The sequence below is a fragment of the Neoarius graeffei genome, chromosome 9, assembly GCF_027579695.1.
Source record: "Neoarius graeffei isolate fNeoGra1 chromosome 9, fNeoGra1.pri, whole genome shotgun sequence".
Taxonomy (NCBI): Eukaryota; Metazoa; Chordata; class Actinopteri; order Siluriformes; family Ariidae; genus Neoarius; species Neoarius graeffei.
Genome location: NC_083577.1, coordinates 34634492 through 34652342, shown reverse-complemented (window position 1 = coordinate 34652342; position 17851 = coordinate 34634492). Strand labels below are relative to the sequence as shown.

At 42.1% G+C, this 17851-nt stretch overlaps 1 protein-coding gene across 3 annotated transcripts in view; it reads left to right on the top strand.

The window, feature by feature from the left end:
• The first annotated feature begins 1590 nt into the window (after positions 1-1590).
• The window catches only part of plekhm3 (pleckstrin homology domain containing, family M, member 3), a 127241-nt gene continuing 110980 nt past the window's right edge, over positions 1591-17851 (top strand). The window contains exon 1 of one of the 3 annotated variants that reach the window (XM_060929337.1): positions 1591-1630. The gene's annotated coding sequence lies outside the window, so the exon portion shown is untranslated. Of the gene's footprint in view, positions 1631-1856; positions 1903-4104; positions 4171-17851 lie in introns of those variants that run through there. The other 2 variants (XM_060929340.1, XM_060929338.1) reach the window with 2 other exon arrangements.

Below are 17851 nucleotides of genomic sequence, written 5' to 3'. Positions count from 1 at the left end.
AAGCAACAACAACAACAATAATGGATGACTGCGGCTTTACTGCATCCATGATATCTCATCGCTTATTTAAAAATGGCGCCCTCTCATGGTCTTGCTATTGTTGTTGGTCTTAACAACTCCGCCCCGCTGCTGACATAAACAGTTCTTTCCTCTAGCCCAGCAAAGAGCTGGTGCTACCCTGGAACCGGTTTTTCTGGCCCAGAGCCAGTTCTTTGTCAGTGGAAACAGAAAACCCGGTTCCAAACTAAGCACTGGCTCTGAACCTGCCCTGGAACTGATTTGCTGGAAAAGGGGTAATAGAGACAAACAACCATTCACTCTCACATTCACACCTAAGGTCAATTTAGAGTCACCAGTTAACCTAACCTCCATGTCTTTGGACTGCGGGGGAAACCGGAGCACCCGGAGGAAACCCACGCAGACACAGGGAGAACATGCAAACTCCACACACAACAGAAAGTCCCCCATCGGCCACTGGGCTCGAACCCAGAATCTTCTTGCTGTGAGGTGACAGTGCTAACCACTACACCACTGTGCCACCCGGAGGTTATGACTTAAATTAAAAAAAAAAAAAAAAAAATCTAAATCTGGAATGGGATGTTCAACAAGCACATACGGGTGTAATGGTCAGGTATCCATGTGGTTTTTACTATATACAAGTAGTGTATTATCCATCCATGCATCCATCATCTGTAGCCGCTTATCCTGTTCTACAGGGTCGCAGGCGAGCTGGAGCCTATCTCAGCTGACTACGGGCGAAAGGCGGGGTACACCCTGGACAAGTCGCCAGGTCATCACAGGGCTGACACATAGACACAGACAACCATTCACACTCACATTCACACCTACGGTCAATTTAGAGTCACCAGTTAACCTAACCTGCATGTCTTTGGACTGTGGGGGAAACCGGAGCACCCGGAGGAAACCCACGTGGACACGGGGAGAACATGCAAACTCCGCACAGAAAGGCCCTCGCCGGCCCCGGGGCTCGAACCCAGGACCTTCTTGCTGTGAGGTGACAGTGCTAACCATTACACCACCGTGCCACCTGGAGGTTATTCCCATCTCATTATCTCTAGCCGCTTTATCCTGTTCTACAGGGTTGCAGGCAAGCTGGGCTACACCCTGGACAAGTCACCAGGTCATCACAGGGCCGACACAGACAACCATTCACACCTACGGTCAATTTAGAGCCACCAGTTAACCTAACTTGCATGTCTTTGGACTGTGAGCACCCAGAGGAAACCCACATGCACACTCCACACAGAAAGGCCCTTGCCTGGTACTGGGCTCGAACCCAGAACCTTCTTGCTGTGAGGCGACAGCGCTAACCACTACACCACCTGGAGGTTATCACTTAAATTAAATAAAAAAGAAAGAAAGAAAGAATCTAAATCTGGAATGGGATGTTCAACAAGCACATACGGGTGTAATGGCCAGGTATCCATGTGGTTTTTAATATATATACACAAGTAGTGTATTATTATTATTATTATTATTATTATTGACTGAAGATTAGTCACAGGATGTAACGAGAGGGCGAGCGGAACCATTTATTCGCCAGGGTCAGTTTCCTCCGGGCCGCGTTTATGCTGCACAGCAGAGTATGACAGTTTGTAAACACATTCAGGTGAGTCATTAGAATATATAAATGTATAAATACGGTTCTGGAAGAGTCGCTTTTTTTAAAATGTCCTTGACAGTGTAATTGACGCGTGTGTGAGTGGATGGAGATGTGCTCAGGAGCTCTGTGTGATGCAGGATCACGGAAAGTAAATGTCATTGTTCAAGGATGCGCGTGACAGTTAGCCGTTAGCTCGCTGCTGTTTTGCTAACAGTGATTAGCTCTCTGAGGAGGGACGCCACAGCTGGCGCAACAAACAGCTGGCGAGCAAAATATAGGTGTGTCAGAGTAAATAATAACAGTGTTTGACAGTTTTTCCATGTCGGGGATAATTTTGGGGGTTCTCTGTGCTCTTCTTGTCGATATTGGAAACATAATATAATATGACTTTATATTTTTTGCTGTACTGTGACTCGCTAATTAGCTGACATCGGGGCAATTCCATGTAAATGTCAACCTCACCATGCAAAAATAAAGCAACATGTAATACATCAAAACCACTCCCAGAGATCTCACCTAGGCCTGTATTTTACAGATGTGAATAAGTTGAACCAATTTGTAACCAACCTAATGTGTCACTGTCAGTCTTTCTTTCTTATAATGTAAAGCCCAAGCTAAAATCAACTTTGATCATGTACAATTCTATATTATTGCCACAAGCCACAGAAATGTATGCTAAAATCCACAAAACAGCAAAACAATAGCCATCCTAAATATTATTTAAGAACTTTGATAGTTTTAGCTGATATTTAGAGAGTTTTTCAAAGGGTTATGGTGGTTAAATTGCTGATTTGTCTATTTCAGATGCGTCACATCCATAACGGAATTATGTCACATCCATAACGCTGATTTTTTTCTTCCTAGATTCTGCTTGAAATAGAAAATATTTTAAACAAAGGCTTTTTTTATTTTCAGCTAAGACTCCTTTATTAAATGCATGCCTGCATTTGGATATTATGTTTGCAATTTCACAGAGTTTGATGAATATGTGTAGTCACCCTGGAAATGGGGTATTTTTTCCGTCACATCCATAACGCATGTCTTTTTTGGCATTTTCTAGAGTTCTAAATGTACTATGGGAATTCTTTTTTTCCCATGACTTCTCCAATATGAGAGGTCTTAAAAATATACAACAAATTTTAAAATACTGGAAAGGAATAAAAATTAACTAGGTCAGTTGTTGCCATTTTGAGTCCAAATGTCACATCCATAACGCTGGAATTGCTCATCAGCTGCTCATTTGACAGTGTGCTGATGTCGTTAAAAGAATTTGTTTTAATTATTCAAGCGCCTAGTTCAATTATGCACCACTTTTTTAAAATCTAGAAAATAAATTCTACGTTATTAAGTGTATGTATTTTAACTGAAGTCATATTTTGTGTTGCTAGTCTAGTGCAATTTTAAAAAATCCTCACATCTAGAGGTGTTAAGATTTGATTTTTTTTTTTTACTGTAAAATATATCATGGTACCACAGTACTAGCTGACTTATTATTATTATTATTATTATTATTATTATAATTGCATGGTCTTGCATGCATATACACTACCGTTCAAAAGTTTGGGGTCACCCAGACAGACAATTTTGTGTTTTCCATGAAAAGTCACACTTTTATTTCCCACCATAAGTTGTAAAATGAATAGAAAATATAGTCAAGACATTTTTCTGGCCATTTTGAGCATTTAATCGACCCCACAAATGTGATGCTCCAGAAACTCGGGCTACATCCACACGACAACAGCAACGAGATTTTTTTTTTTTTTTTTTAAATATCGCGTCCACATGGGCAACGGATCAGTAAAATATCAGGTACATATGGCAACGCAACGCTTGCTGAAAACGATGTAATACACATGCCACACCTCTACGTGCGCTGTAAGACGGTCCCATCGGAGACACCAGAACAATAGAAGAAGTAGACACATGCGCATAAACCCCTTCTTCTGTAGCATCAGCCACATAAAGTTTTGATTATTAATCAGTAGCATAAAATGAAAGACGTGGAAAGCGGAATGAATGGGGGTAGATGGAGAGAGAGAGAGGAATGAACGGGGGTAGATGGAGAGAGAGAGAGGAATGAACGGGGGTAGATGGAGAGAGAGAGAGGAATGAACGGGGGTAGATGGAAGCCGGTACGCCAACATTCTGATATCCTCCAGAATTCTTTAATGGTCCAGAATAAACTGAATGCTACACGTTGATGGATTACTTTGTTCTTCTACGCCCTTTTTGAGGAATGTATTGTCAGACTTAAACCAACATCTGAAGAGGTGAGATCGCTCCTTTTTTTTCCCCTATTTTTGCTGGTGGGATTGTCATGTGGTTGTGACGTCATCGTAAACAAATCCGTTCTACTCGTCCAGACGACTTCGCAACAGTGCCGTTGCCAGATTTTTCCACTCTGGAACCCGTTCTCAAAAGATGTCGTTTTGGGGCACCCAAAACGCCGGTGCTGTGTGGATGCCAGGCCGAAACGATAAACAATTTTATCAGATTCACCTGAATCCGTTGCCGTGTGGACAGGGCCTCAATCTGCTCAAAGGAAGGTCAGTTTTATAGCTTCTCTAAAGAGCTCAACTGTTTTCAGCTGTGCTAACATGATTGTACAAGGGTTTTCTAATCATCCATTAGCCTTCTGAGGCAATGAGCAAACACATTGTACCATTAGAACACTGGAGTGAGAGTTGCTGGAAATGGGCCTCTATACACCTATGGAGATATTGCACCAAAAACCAGACATTTGCAGCTAGAATAGTCATTTAGCACATTAGCAATGTATAGAGTGGATTTCTGATTAGTTTAAAGTGATCTTCATTGAAAAGAACAGTGCTTTTCTTTCAAAAATAAGGACATTTCAAAGTGACCCCAAACTTTTGAACGGTAGTGTATATAAATTTGTACACTTGCTGGCCACTTTATTAGGTACACCCATACAGCAGTACAATGCATAAAATCTTGCAGCTACAAATCAAGAGCTTCAGTTAACGTTCGCTTCATTCAAACACCAGAATGGGGAAAAATTGCGATCTCAAAATGTGACTGACTTTCACCGTGGCGTGGGTGTTGGTTTGAGCCAAACGGACTGGTTTGAGTTTTCCAGAAAGTGCTGCTGATCTCCTGGCGTTTTCACACACAACAGTCTCGAGTTTAGACAGAATGGTGCGAAGAACAAAAAAACACTGAGTGAGCGATAGAGGTGTGATGATTCCGTTTTTTCACTATTCTGCAGTTGGCTTGCTGGCTTTGGGACTGCGTTTGTCGTGGGCGGTTTTGCGCTCGGGTTTCTGTCGGTGGGGGGTTTGTGTTAGGACTGTTGATGTTGTCTGCTGTTGCCCAGGTGAGGATGGGTCCCCTTTTTGGGCCTGGTTCCTCTCGAGGTTTCTTCCTTGTATCGGCTGGGGGGGTTCCTTGCCGCCGTCGCCACGGGCATGCTCACTGGGGATGAAATTGGCTCGTATTTTGGGTCGTTCAAATTCTGTAAAGCTGCTTTGCGACAATGTTTGTTGTTAAAAGCACTATAGAAATAAACTTGACTATTCGATTTGAATCACGATTCACGTTTTTTTGTCCCCAATTTTCTAACTGATGCAAATCGTTGTCAATATTCTGTTAACTGTCAGCCTAGAAATGTAGAGCAATTAAAAAAAAAAACAAACAAGTCGTGTTGCCTTTGTCGTCTTTATTCAGACTCCAGTCACTCCATTAACTATGAATGGATCACAGTTCAGTCATTTTTGGCACGTTGTAATTTTCAAACCACAAAACACTAAGAAACAAAAAAAGCAATGAAAACTTAATGACGTTTTTTGTCTCAGTCTTTTAAAACACAAAAACACAGTCACTTGTGTTAAAGTGAATCCCACCTCTTGAGACACAGCATTCGTTGTCCAGAGAGTACATCCGGCACTGAGATTGTAAGAAATGCCACCAACAATGCCTTTTAAAAACCGGTGGCTTCAGGAATTCTGAGTCGTCATGATGACGTTCACAAAGCAACGTCTGATCTCACAAGATTGCTATAGCAACCACAAACATGGCTGCGCCCACGTACAGCTCCGGATACCGAATCGAATTTTTAAAATCAAAATTATGCCATTTGTCAATTTGTTATGCGTCTAGAGTTATCGGGATGAAATTAGGTATTTGTTAATGAATCGTGATTTTCATTAAATTTTAATCGATTTTTGAATCATGAATTGAAATCGTCACACCAAGTGAGTGACAGTTCTGTGTGTGGAAACGCCTTGTTGATGAGAGAGGTCAGAGGAAAATGGCCAGACTGGTTTGAGCTTTTTTGCCAGGAAGGATATAGTAACTCATATAATCACTCTTTACAACCGTGGTGAGCAGAAAAGCGTCTCAGCCTGCAACAGCAGAAGACCACATTGGGTTCCACTCCTGCAATCAAGAACAGGAATCTTAGAATCAAGAACAAGTTCCTATTAAAGTGGCCGGTGAGTGTATATGGCAAAAAAAAATCCAAATCCCTTAGTTGTTGTTCTTAGAAAGGTATCACCGTTTGTTTGCATTCTTCATCTTTAAGCGTTAATTTTTTTTTTTACCGATTCAAAAGCTCAAAGAAGTTTGAAAATTACATCACTGAATTGTCCAATGAAGAATTAAATAAATGTCTAAAGCTATTCTATACCTTGGCACGACAGCAAGACGGCACTTTCTACAAAAAAAAAAAACAAACACTAAAGTCAATTAGTGCAGCCACCGATAGGTTTTTAAGACGTCCGTCTCAGCGGAAATGATTTTGTCAGACGTTTTGTGTAAAGTTTTTATTGATCGAATTTGCAAGAAAGTAAAAATGCTCTGTTTCTCAAAATCCAGTGAATGTGGATAGAATAAAACAGTTATTCCACTCAATCTCGTCGTACATGGCTTATAGCCAACTCATACCCTGTCCACACTATGGATTTCGTACCGATACGAAACTACTTTCGTACTGCAACACCTGTCCACACTAGCAACTATACCGGTACTGTATCGGTATAACTGTATCGGTACGAAACCCACAAATGTATGGGTTTCGTACCGGTACAGTATCGGTACTGTAGCGCTTTGCTGTAGTGTGGACAGATGAAGCGGCTCTGTATCGATACAAATATAATGCGCAAGCACAATGAACCATTCCTACTTCTTCCGGGTTATTCATACAATACAATACGCACGTGCTTTCCAGCTGTAAATAAAACGTCAAAATGGCTCAAAACGACCGTGGAGCTACATGGAGCAAAGAAAGGGGGGAGAGAGGGAGGGGGAAAAGGGAGGGGAAGAGAAGGGAAGAGGGAGAAAGTGAGGGGGGAGAACTGCCTCACGCGTTTTATACGATTCGACTGAATAAATGACCACCAGAAATAGTGTACGTTGACAACAAAAAGCACACACGTTGTTTCATCTGCCATATTCTCGGAAGGAAGTTACTCGGTAACCACGGAAACATTTCACGCACGCGCATTTCAACTTCCGTGAAAGAAAACCGCAAACATTTCTCGCTAGTGTGGACAGATGCACTAAACTGTACCGGTATACTTTGTATCGATACAGTTATACCACTTTTGTACCGGTATAAGTGTGAACACAGCATCAGTGCTACGCTCCTTGTCAGCTCATGTACGACTCAATTTCATGGAATAACGGTTTAAATGTTCAATGTCCTTTTGAATGACACATTTTTAGTATTTATCAGGAGAAGAGAAAAAGGTTGAATGTAACCACTTTAAGACCACGACGGGGTAAGCAGGGTAAGGTATTGCAATCGGTGCGGTTTGTTTGTGTGTCTGTCTGTTAACAATCTAGTGTCTAGACAGTTGCGCCGATTGAGTTCAGATTTGCAGGGTAGGTGCGCAATGGTCCGTAGAGTACCTGATTAAGTTTTGGGATTAATCGGGTCAAGGTCACCAGAAAGGTCAACCTTTCAGTCAAAATAACGTTTTCCATTATAACTCAAAAACAGCTGCTGATAGATAAATATTTACTATTATGAGCAGATAGAAACTCCCATATGGCCTTTCATTTGGCACCATGATCTTTGACCTTGAGTGACTTTGTAAGGTCAAACTCAAGGTCACGGATTCAGGCTTTCGTCTAAACGGGGGAACAGGGGTGCTGCGCCCTCTTACTCTCGGCGTGCGCCCCCTTACCGACTCCGTGAAAACATCCCAGCAACACTATGTGACAATGTGTCTGATCATCAAATACGTTATAATTGCTCCAAAAATATTCCAGTCATAGTAGATTCACCGCCAGACGGTGCAAAAACAATCCGAATTGGCGTTTTCCAGACTGAGGCGCCATGTTGTTTAGTTGTTTACTTGTTGCGGCTGCTCTCGCGAGATTTGACATGGGTTACATACAAGGTCAGCTGACTTGTAGAGCGAGATTTCTCGAAACTGAATGACCTTTCACCCTCCGGCACGGGAGCTTTTGACAGAAGTAGTTCGCGAGTTGTTTTTGTTGACACTTGGGCATTTAAAGATGTCATCCCGCGGCATGAAGCGGAAGAAAGCCAAAGACTGTCCGGGGCAGAAGAAGATTACTTCTTTCTTTTTCAATGTTGACAGACAATTTGTTACAATTTCCCTCTCAGATAGCCTCAGAATGTCCCATTGGAGCATTTTTCAAAGGCTTTGCACGGTGGGGGGGAACAACCGGCTCCCTCGCCATGGTGAGCGCCCTCATGCTAAATTTTTCTAGAAAAAACCCTGCGGATTTTCAGAGGGCTGTAAGTTGAAAACGGTTGATGGTAGACAAATATTTACCATTATCAACTTGTAGGAAGTGCCATATGGGCTTTCATTTGGCACCATGATCTTTGACTTTGAAATGTCAAACTCAAGGTCATGGATTTTCATAGGACTATAACCTGACAGCTGATGATTGAGAAATTGTACCATTCTCAACGTACAGGTATAAAATAAGTGCTGCTGGGTGAGCTTTGTTTTATCTGGCAGCACTTGACTTTAAACACCTTACTTTCATCAACAGTTTCCTCAACGTCTCCACAGCGTTTCCCACACGTAGACTTTACGTGGGCGGACCGGCCAGGCATATCAACTGCTGCCAAAATGTATTTGCCGACCCGTTTTAGCAAATAAGTCTGAAGAGCGAGAATGTTCTGTGAGCGATAGATAAATAATAATGAACAGAATGTACTGTATCATTAAAGGAGCTGTGTTGTGTTGGAATCATTGGCCAAATGAGCGACCACATGAATGCAGAGCGCATGTTTTTGTCAGCGTTACCATGGCAGCATGGAGTGCTCGAGTCTAGTCGGCGCATTCAGCTTTGTAATTACGTGCGGTCGGGTCCCCCCCCCCCCCCAAACTCACCTATTTACCTGATTGTTAAGAGGATGTTTAACGGTCTCTGTACGTTTCAGAATTAGAAGAATCACTTTTATTGCCAGGTATGTGAACACACACGAGGAATTTGACTCCGGTTTCACTTCGCTCTCTTAGTACAAACGGATAAAAAAAAAAAGCGTAGACAAAAAAGCTATGTACATGTAGAATCTTTTGGTGCAAAATGGTGCATAGTGCAAGGATGACTTACTAAATATAAATATACAGTGTGCACAGAATGGCGGTATGCGTGTGCAGATATTTCACAGCTGATGTTACTGATATCTGAGTCCGGTTTTAGCTGTTCATCACAGAGACAGCCTGAGGGGGAAAAAAACGTTCTTGTGTCTGGTTGTTTTTGCGTACAGTGATCTATAGCGTCTCCCAGAGGGTGACCAGGGTGTGATGGGTCTGCGGAGATGTTACCTGTCCGTTTCCTGACTCTGGACAGGTACAGGTCTTGGATGGAGGGCAGGCTGACACCAATAATTTTCTCTGCAGACCTTATTGTCCGTTGCAGTCTGTTCTTGTCCTGCTTGGTGACCGATCCAAACCAAACAATGATGGAAGAGCAGAGAACAGACTGAGTGATGGCAGAGTAGAATTGTGTCAGCAGCTCCTTAGACAGGCTGAGCTTCCTGAGCTGGCGCAGAAAGTACAACCTCTGCTGAGCCTTTTTGATGATGGTGACGGTGTTGGTCTCCCACTTCAGGTCCCGGGAGATTGTGGAACCCAGAAACCTGAAGGTTTCAACAGCAGTCACAGTGTTGTTGGTGATGGGCGGCAGGGTGAGGGGGGCTCCTCCTAAAGTCTACTGTCATCTCCACAGTTTTGATCATTCTGTTTCATGTCGCTGATGGATGGATGGAAAACATGCGTGCTTTATTGAGCAGCGCAAGTGGAGCGGATTCCAAAACAAACTGAAATCATGCGTAGCAGATCGTTTTTGTGCTGGCAGGTAATACCAGCTCTTTCTTGAATTACACGAGACATTTGTTAATTCCACTACAAATTGAATACAAGAAGACAGTCACCTATATCCCCTGCCCAATATACCACTTGTATACCAATTTTCAACATATCATTTGTCACATTTTTCAAGTTGTGCTGCAGGAAACCAACCCGACCTCTTTACACTGACCTCAGCAGCCCATGGCATAAACCCACCAGACATTTGGTTCAAGGGAGCTCAAAATTAAAATCTCTCTCATTTCTTAATATCAAAAGGCACATATACATCACTTCAACACACATACCAACTTTCAAAACCATACCACTCATAGTTTTCAAGTTCTGCTCCGGAAACAAAACCTACCGCTAAGACTAACCTGTGAAATTGTTTCCATGGAAACATGAAAAATTAAAATTTCTCAAATTTCTTAGTATGAAAAGGCACATCTACGTCACCTTGTTAACATGTATGCCAAGTTTCAAATCTGTATCATGAATAATTTTGGATATATGCTCCAGAAACAAACATTGCTCTTAGAAACTACAACCCCGATTCCAAAAAAGTTGGGACAAAGAACAAATTGTAAATAAAAACGGAAGGCAATGATGTGGAAGTTTCAAAATTCCATATTTTATTCAGAATAGAACATAGATGACATATCAAATGTTTAAATTGAGAAAATGTATCATTTAAAGAGAAATTAGGTGATTTTTAAATTTCATGACAACACCACATCTCAAAAAAGTTGGGACAAGGCCATGTTTCCCACTGTGAGACATCCCCTTTTCTCTTTACAACAGTCTGTAAACGTCTGGGGACTGAGGAGACAAGTTGCTCAAGTTTAGGGATAGGAATGTTAACCCATTCTTGTCTAATGTAGGATTCTAGTTGCTCAACTGTCTTAGGTCTTTTTTGTCGTATCTTCCATTTTATGATGCGCCAAATGTTTTCTATGGGTGAAAGATCTGGACTGCAGGCTGGCCAGTTCAGTACCCGGACCCTTCTTCTACGCAGCCATGATGCTGTAATTGATGCAGTATGTGGTTTGGCATTGTCATGTTGGAAAATGCAAGGTCTTCCCTGAAAGAGACGTTGTCTGGATGGGAGCATATGTTGCTCTAGAACCTGGATATACCTTTCAGCATTGATGGGGTCTTTCCAGATGTGTAAGCTGCCCATGCCACACGCACTAATGCAACCCCATACCATCAGAGATGCAGACTTCTGAACTGAGCGCTGATAACAACTTGGGTCGTCCTTCTCCTCTTTAGTCCAAATGACACGGCGTCCCTGATTTCCATAAAGAACTTCAGATTTTGATTCGTCTGACCACAGAACAGTTTTCCACTTTGCCACAGTCCATTTTAAATGAGCCTTGGCCCAGAGAAGACGTCTGCGCTTCTGGATCGTGTTTAGATACGGCTTCTTCTTTGAACTATAGAGTTTTAGCTGGCAACGGCGGATGGCACGGTGAATTGCGTTCACAGATAATGTTCTCTGGAAATATTCCTGAGCCCATTTTGTGATTTCCAATACAGAAGCATGCCTGTATGTGATGCAGTGCCGTCTAAGGGCCCGAAGATCACGGGCACCAAGTATGGTTTTCCGGCCTTGACCCTTACGCACAGAGATTCTTCCAGATTCTCTGAATCTTTTGATGATATTATGCACTGTAGATGATGATATGTTCAAACTCTTTGCAATTTTACACTGTCGAACTCCTTTCTGATATTGCTCCACTATTTGTCGGCGCAGAATTAGGGGGATTGGTGATCCTCTTCCCATCTTTACTTCTGAGAGCCGCTGCCACTCCAAGATGCTCTTTTTATACCCAGTCATGTTAATGACCTATTGCCAATTGACCTAATGAGTTGCAATTTGGTCCTCCAGCTGTTCCTTTTTTTGTACCTTTAACTTTTCCAGCCTCTTATTGCCCCTGTCCCAACTTTTTTGAGATGTGTTGCTGTCATGAAATTTCAAATGAGCCAATATTTGGCATGGAATTTCAAAATGTCTCACTTTTGACATTTGATATGTTGTCTATGTTCTATTGTGAATACAATATCAGTTTTTGTGATTTTGTAAATTATTGCATTCCGTTTTTATTTACAATTTGTACTTTGTCCCAACTTTTTTGGAATCGGGGTTGTAAGTCAAAATCTGTTTATGTAAAAATTTGAAAATACATTTTTTCAAAAATCCAAAATAGCAAAAGGCACCAGTATCACATGTTGCTTGATATGTATACAAAGTTTCATGAAGATATATTCAGTAGTTTTAAAGATATGGCCCGGAAACAAAAATGTGACCGGATGGACGGAACACGTTTCTTTATCCCCTGCCAAACTTAGTTTGGGCCGGCGATGATGATAATTTACAAGAAAACGTCATATTCAAGTAAAATGTGCTTAAAGTGCATATCCTGGACCAATTTCGCTTTTTTTTTTTTATATGAAAGTAATGTCCCTTTACACACTCATCCAGAAGGGTAATTTTGCACAAGGCCATCTGTCTACAGCAGAAAAAAATAAAATAAAATGCGTCTGGAAAAATCCCAAGGGAGTCTGGAGCCAGATTCGTGACGTCACCTGCGGAAGCGCCAGCAGGCTGCGAGAGCTTTGCACGGTTTCAGTGCACAGCCTGTGTAGACCAAGCGCTCCCATTTCTCTCTCATTGTCCGGTCTTTTGGGAAACGATGAGTACTAATCCCATCAAGATTGGTGTTGCTACACCCTCCTACGATACATCTGTTAACCATTTTAATAATTACGTGATGATGTTAAAGAAATTTGCAGAAAACCACCAGGTCGTTTTCTCATAAACAAACCAGCGCTGGCGTAGGATTCAGAGGGAGGCGTCCCGCACGCGACGTCACGAAAATCAGTGTTTGCCGGGAAATCTAAATGCCAAGTTTTTTTCAGAGGCGGACCAATTCGACTCAAATGGCTCGATTTCAACTGAATTTTTCTGGTATTGTGCAAGGTAAAAAAATTGCAGTGAATGCAGAATGAGATATTTGACCAAAGTTTAATATAAAATAGGAGAATTACATTGATCTCGCTCCTGAATTTACCCGTGATATGCACTTTAAAGTTCTACCCAAGAAAACAGTAGCACACAGGTCAGTTCCATGTCTAGAACAAAGTATGGGGGGCAAAGATGTTCCAGTTGGTTACAACTTACAGGTACTCGTGTGTATACTATAATAACACTCATTATACATGATGTCAACAATGACTGTTTTTATACTATGTTTACAATAAGTATATCCAGAAATTTTAGTAATTAACAATACAACTCTTCTTACATAATAAAGATTTTGAGTCCGAGATTCCAAGTAACTTTGTCACAAAATGACTTTTAAAATGACTCAACACTAGACACGATCATATCATTTGGCATTCAGACTCAAATCTGCTGGACTAGAACTTAGAAAATAGAAGAAAACACGGCGAAAGAGAAACCAATCGAAACCAAAAGAGTGAAAGTGATTATCATGCCGTTACCATGGCAACAGTCTTTTATGAATGCGTAAGTGGGCACTCGGCGCTCCGATTCCGGTGTGACTGAGGAAGGGGACAAGTTTTATGTTTCGTCTAATTTGGATCATTTAACAAATCTAATAATATTTGGCAGTGGGAGCATAGGAAAGTATAAAGTTTCTGTCAGGATGTTTATCATGCTTGTAAACTCGTGAAGATATTTATCTAAATACATGACCTACTCATTCTAAACCTGCCGAGCTTCACTGGAGAAGTTCTCGACCCCAGAGGGTGAAAATACGATGGGGGAAAAAAACAATATTTTGTCAAGGTCCAAAACCTGTAGTAGTCTATTTTCTTTTAATGTTCGTGGTAAATACCCAGCTTATAAGGAGTGTCCTGTGGTGTCATGCCAGAATGCACTCCTACTCGCTGATGAGAGGCGACTTGTCGTTCATCGAGAGCGTCCGTGATCGGCCAATCACCGGTCACGTTACGACATAATGTATTCATCCAGTGTAGCATTTGGAAGAAAATTAGAAGTAGATGAGACATGCATCTTTACAATTTTTAAACATTTTTTTTATGGGCCATCTAGTTTGATATTTTTGAAATACAGATGGACAAAAGCGAAAATTACCAGTCAATGCCCACCGGTCTGGCCTTATTTCCCACACTGCTAGTGAGTTTAAGACCCTTTATTGGGATTCTTAAATGTAGTAGTGACTAAGTATATTTACACGTTAACTTTAGTAACATGAACAAAGTGGCATCTTCAGCGTTCTTTTTAACAGCATTTCGTTATCTTTAAAACGTCATGGAAAGTCACTTAAAGGCCTCATTGCATCGTTTTTTCATTAATTGTGCGGTGGTCTCTAGTATGAATGAAATGCCCTGTGAGCCAGTTTTGGTGAAAAAAATGCTGTGGTTCTCCTGTTTCAAGCTGTTCTAGTTTGGTGGAGGAGTGGGTGGCGGGAGAACGACAGGATTTCAGCTCTTAGGCCAAAAAAAAAAAAAAGTGTGTGTTTCCGGTTATGTAGATTTCAAAACTAGGGTCGGTAGGCAGGCATTTTTTTTTCCAAGATGGCTGCCATAACCTATATTTAGACAGGAATAATTTCACAAAATGTAATGAATTTCTTTGCAGGTCACCTGAGTTACCACCTTCTGATGAATCTGATACAGCATGAGACACCTTTTAACATGAATTTTTCTGTAAATATAACAGCTCAATACACCATGAGAGAGAGAGAGAGAGAGAGAGCAGCCCCGCCCCTCTCTGCTCCCTGAGTGCAGCTCGTCACCTTGGTAACGGTGCAGGGAAAAGACACAATATAACAAGCAAAGAGCGCTTTTTCTCAGAGTTCCCTCTCCTCGAACAACGCTGATTTACACGGAAATGAAAGGAGCTATTCACAAAATTTTCACATTGAGCGCTACAAGGCTCCCATGAACACATTAATGTAATTTTTTTTGTCCCTAGTGTAAAAAAAAATGTGGACACTAGAGCAAGTTAAAAACAAGTGACTTTTCTGATTTTGCAGTCAAAGCGCTGCCACGTTTATAATGTGAGTCTATGGGAGAGCGCGGCTGTCCTCTCCTTACTTTCAGGCTTCTCATTCAAAAACTGTAAATCCTATCGCTCAAGGAGACACTTGTCTTGATTCACACAATGTGTGACTACAACTTTTGAGAAAGTTGTGTGTGTAGAGTGAAAATTGTGGCTGAGAAAACAGTTTAAATGAGAAAGTTAGAGCTTTTTTTTTTTCAGGCTGCCTCCACTCTAAACTCCTGAGCTCCACTGGTGTGTAACGCAATAGACCCCCATTATAAAGTCTGAATTTCTCCAGATTTGCTCATGGTGTTTGATCTGTGACTGATCAAAAAGTATAGAACCCAGCAAAAAAGTTGAATGCCAGATCCACACAGGAGAATTTTGTCTCCGTTTTAAAGTTTGAATCATGTCTCTAGGTGAAAGACACAATAAGCGTTATCTCTGCTTCTGTTCCCTCCGACGGCCCCGACACACTACTGCCTCCGCCGAGTGCGCGCGCACACCACATGTTGGGGCCGCGGATGAGTTACTCTCCCCTGATCAACGAAGTCTGCGGGGAATTTGTGGTTATTATCGGTACAAACAGCGCGAATCACAACTTAAATGAGTGCGGTTCAGTTTGACATTATTGTCAGTCAGTTAGATAAACATTTAATTTTATTAAAATCGAAAATTAATATTTGGAGCCTGTGGGCTACAAAAATAAGTCATTAAAGTAGCCGGCTGGACTTAATTGTGTAGTCAGCTGTATGGCCGGCAGCCGGCGCTTGTGGAAAGCCCTGATTTTCCCAGTGAGTGACACAAACTTCCGGTTCACGCGGTTGGGTTATATGTAAAAGTCGCGACTGGGAAAAAAAACGAAAAAAAAGTTTAGGGTCGGTCGGGTAACCGGAAAAAGAAACACTTTTTTTTTTTTGGCCTTACTCATTAATATTCATGACATGTAAACGTGTGGGCGGCACGGTGGTGTAGTGGTTAGCACTGTCGCCTCACAGCAAGAAGGTTCGGGTTCGAGCCCCGTGGCTGGCGAGGGCCTTTCTGTGCGGAGTTTGCATGTTCTCCCCGTGTCCGCGTGGGTTTCCTCCGGGTGCTCCAGTTTCCCCCACAGTCCAAAGACATGCAGGTTAGGTTAACTGGTGACTCTAAATTGACCGTAGGTGTGAATGTGAGTGTGAATGGTTGTCTGTGTCTATGTGTCAGCCCTGTGATGACCTGGCGACTTGTCCAGGGTGTACCCCGCCTTTCGCCCGTAGTCAGCTGGGATAGGCTCCAGCTTGCCTGCGACCCTGTAGAACAGGATAAAGCGGCTAGAGATAATAAGATGAGATGTAAACGTGTTACCTCTGATTGGCTAACAGCACTGTGACGCTACCTCCAGTGGGTCAGAACAAGCAGATGTGGGTGTCTTTGTAAAAACGGTTTTGATTGGCTATTATGGTCTCGACGTCGATGTTTTGACCAATAACAATGTAGATAACACGAATTTTGCATCACATTCAATGAGACTAAAGATGGCGACTTACAAATAATGTGTAAACATCGTTGGAGTTAATAAAGTTTGAACAGCATGAAGGAACATACCCCAACCCCCCGAAATTAATAAAAAAAAATTCTCAACGGATTTGGCATAATATAAAAAGGTCGTTTTTTTTACTCAGAAAAAGCGGAAATCCGCCGAAAAGCGGAAAACTCTCATCGCTGCCTAGCTTGTGACCATGTCATGCATGCTAACGTGGAGAATATGAACATGCTATTTTGTAACAAAAACCTTCAAGCAAAAAGTTCATGTTTTACTTACAGCTTGTGAGCTGGTGGTCGATCGTCTTGACGGTACAGATCCAGGGATTAAAAACAACCTCGAAGCAAAACCACTACTGAAGGCACCGAAGTTTGAAAAGTCACTGTGGTTGAAATGATCAGAACACAGTACTAACGCTGCATTATACTTCGCTGGTGGTGTTCCAAAGATAAATTCCAACCATTTCTTCTTTAGCTCTTCTATCTTGGGCAAGAAATGCAACGTTGATGTGTTACTGCCACAAATAACACAGGCACGAACTTGTTCAGCCATGTTTTCAACTTGCTGTTAGGTCCTCTTCGTTAGCTACTGACGAGATGGGCTCTGCTATCTCTCCTCGCGCTTAAATCCAAACTTTCTTCCCGGGGGCGGTTGCCAGCCAAGGTGGGCGAGGCCATGAATACTAATTGTTGAAGTGACATAAGTTCATAGGGCTTTTTCAGGTTAACTCGTTTTTTCTTTCATAAGCTAATACAGGGAATGGGAGTAGAATTACATTTCCGCATGCATATGCAACTCGGAGTGAACTATGGTATTTCAAAAAGAGCCAGTATTAAACGTTTTTGGTGGAAGGGCACCTTTAAAGTTGTAAGTAAATACAGTGAAGTTTAGCATTTAGGATACTTTAAGAATATCTTAAATCTGTTACTTCATCTCGTGATACACTATATGGTCAAAGGTATGTGGACGCTTGACCTTCAAACTGTGTTCACAAAGTTAGATGTGGTGTAGTGGTTAGCCCTGTCGCCTCACAGCAAGAAGGTCCGGGTTCGAGCCCAGCGGCCGGCGAGGGCCTTTCTGTGTGGAGTTTGCATGTTCTCCCCGTGTCCGCGTGGGTTTCCTCCGGGTGCTCCGGTTTCCCCCACAGTCCAAAGACATGCAGGTTAGGTTAACTGGTGACTCTAAATTGACCGTAGGTGTGAATGTGACTGTGAATGGTTGAGAGGAAAAAAACCTCTATAATAATCCAGTAAAAGGCAACGGGAAACCACTACTGTAATGTTCCCTAGACACTTTGATGGCTGAAGCCGTCAGCGCAGCCACTTCACTGTAGTGATGTGCCAAGATGGATGGGTGGAGATGCACGGAGT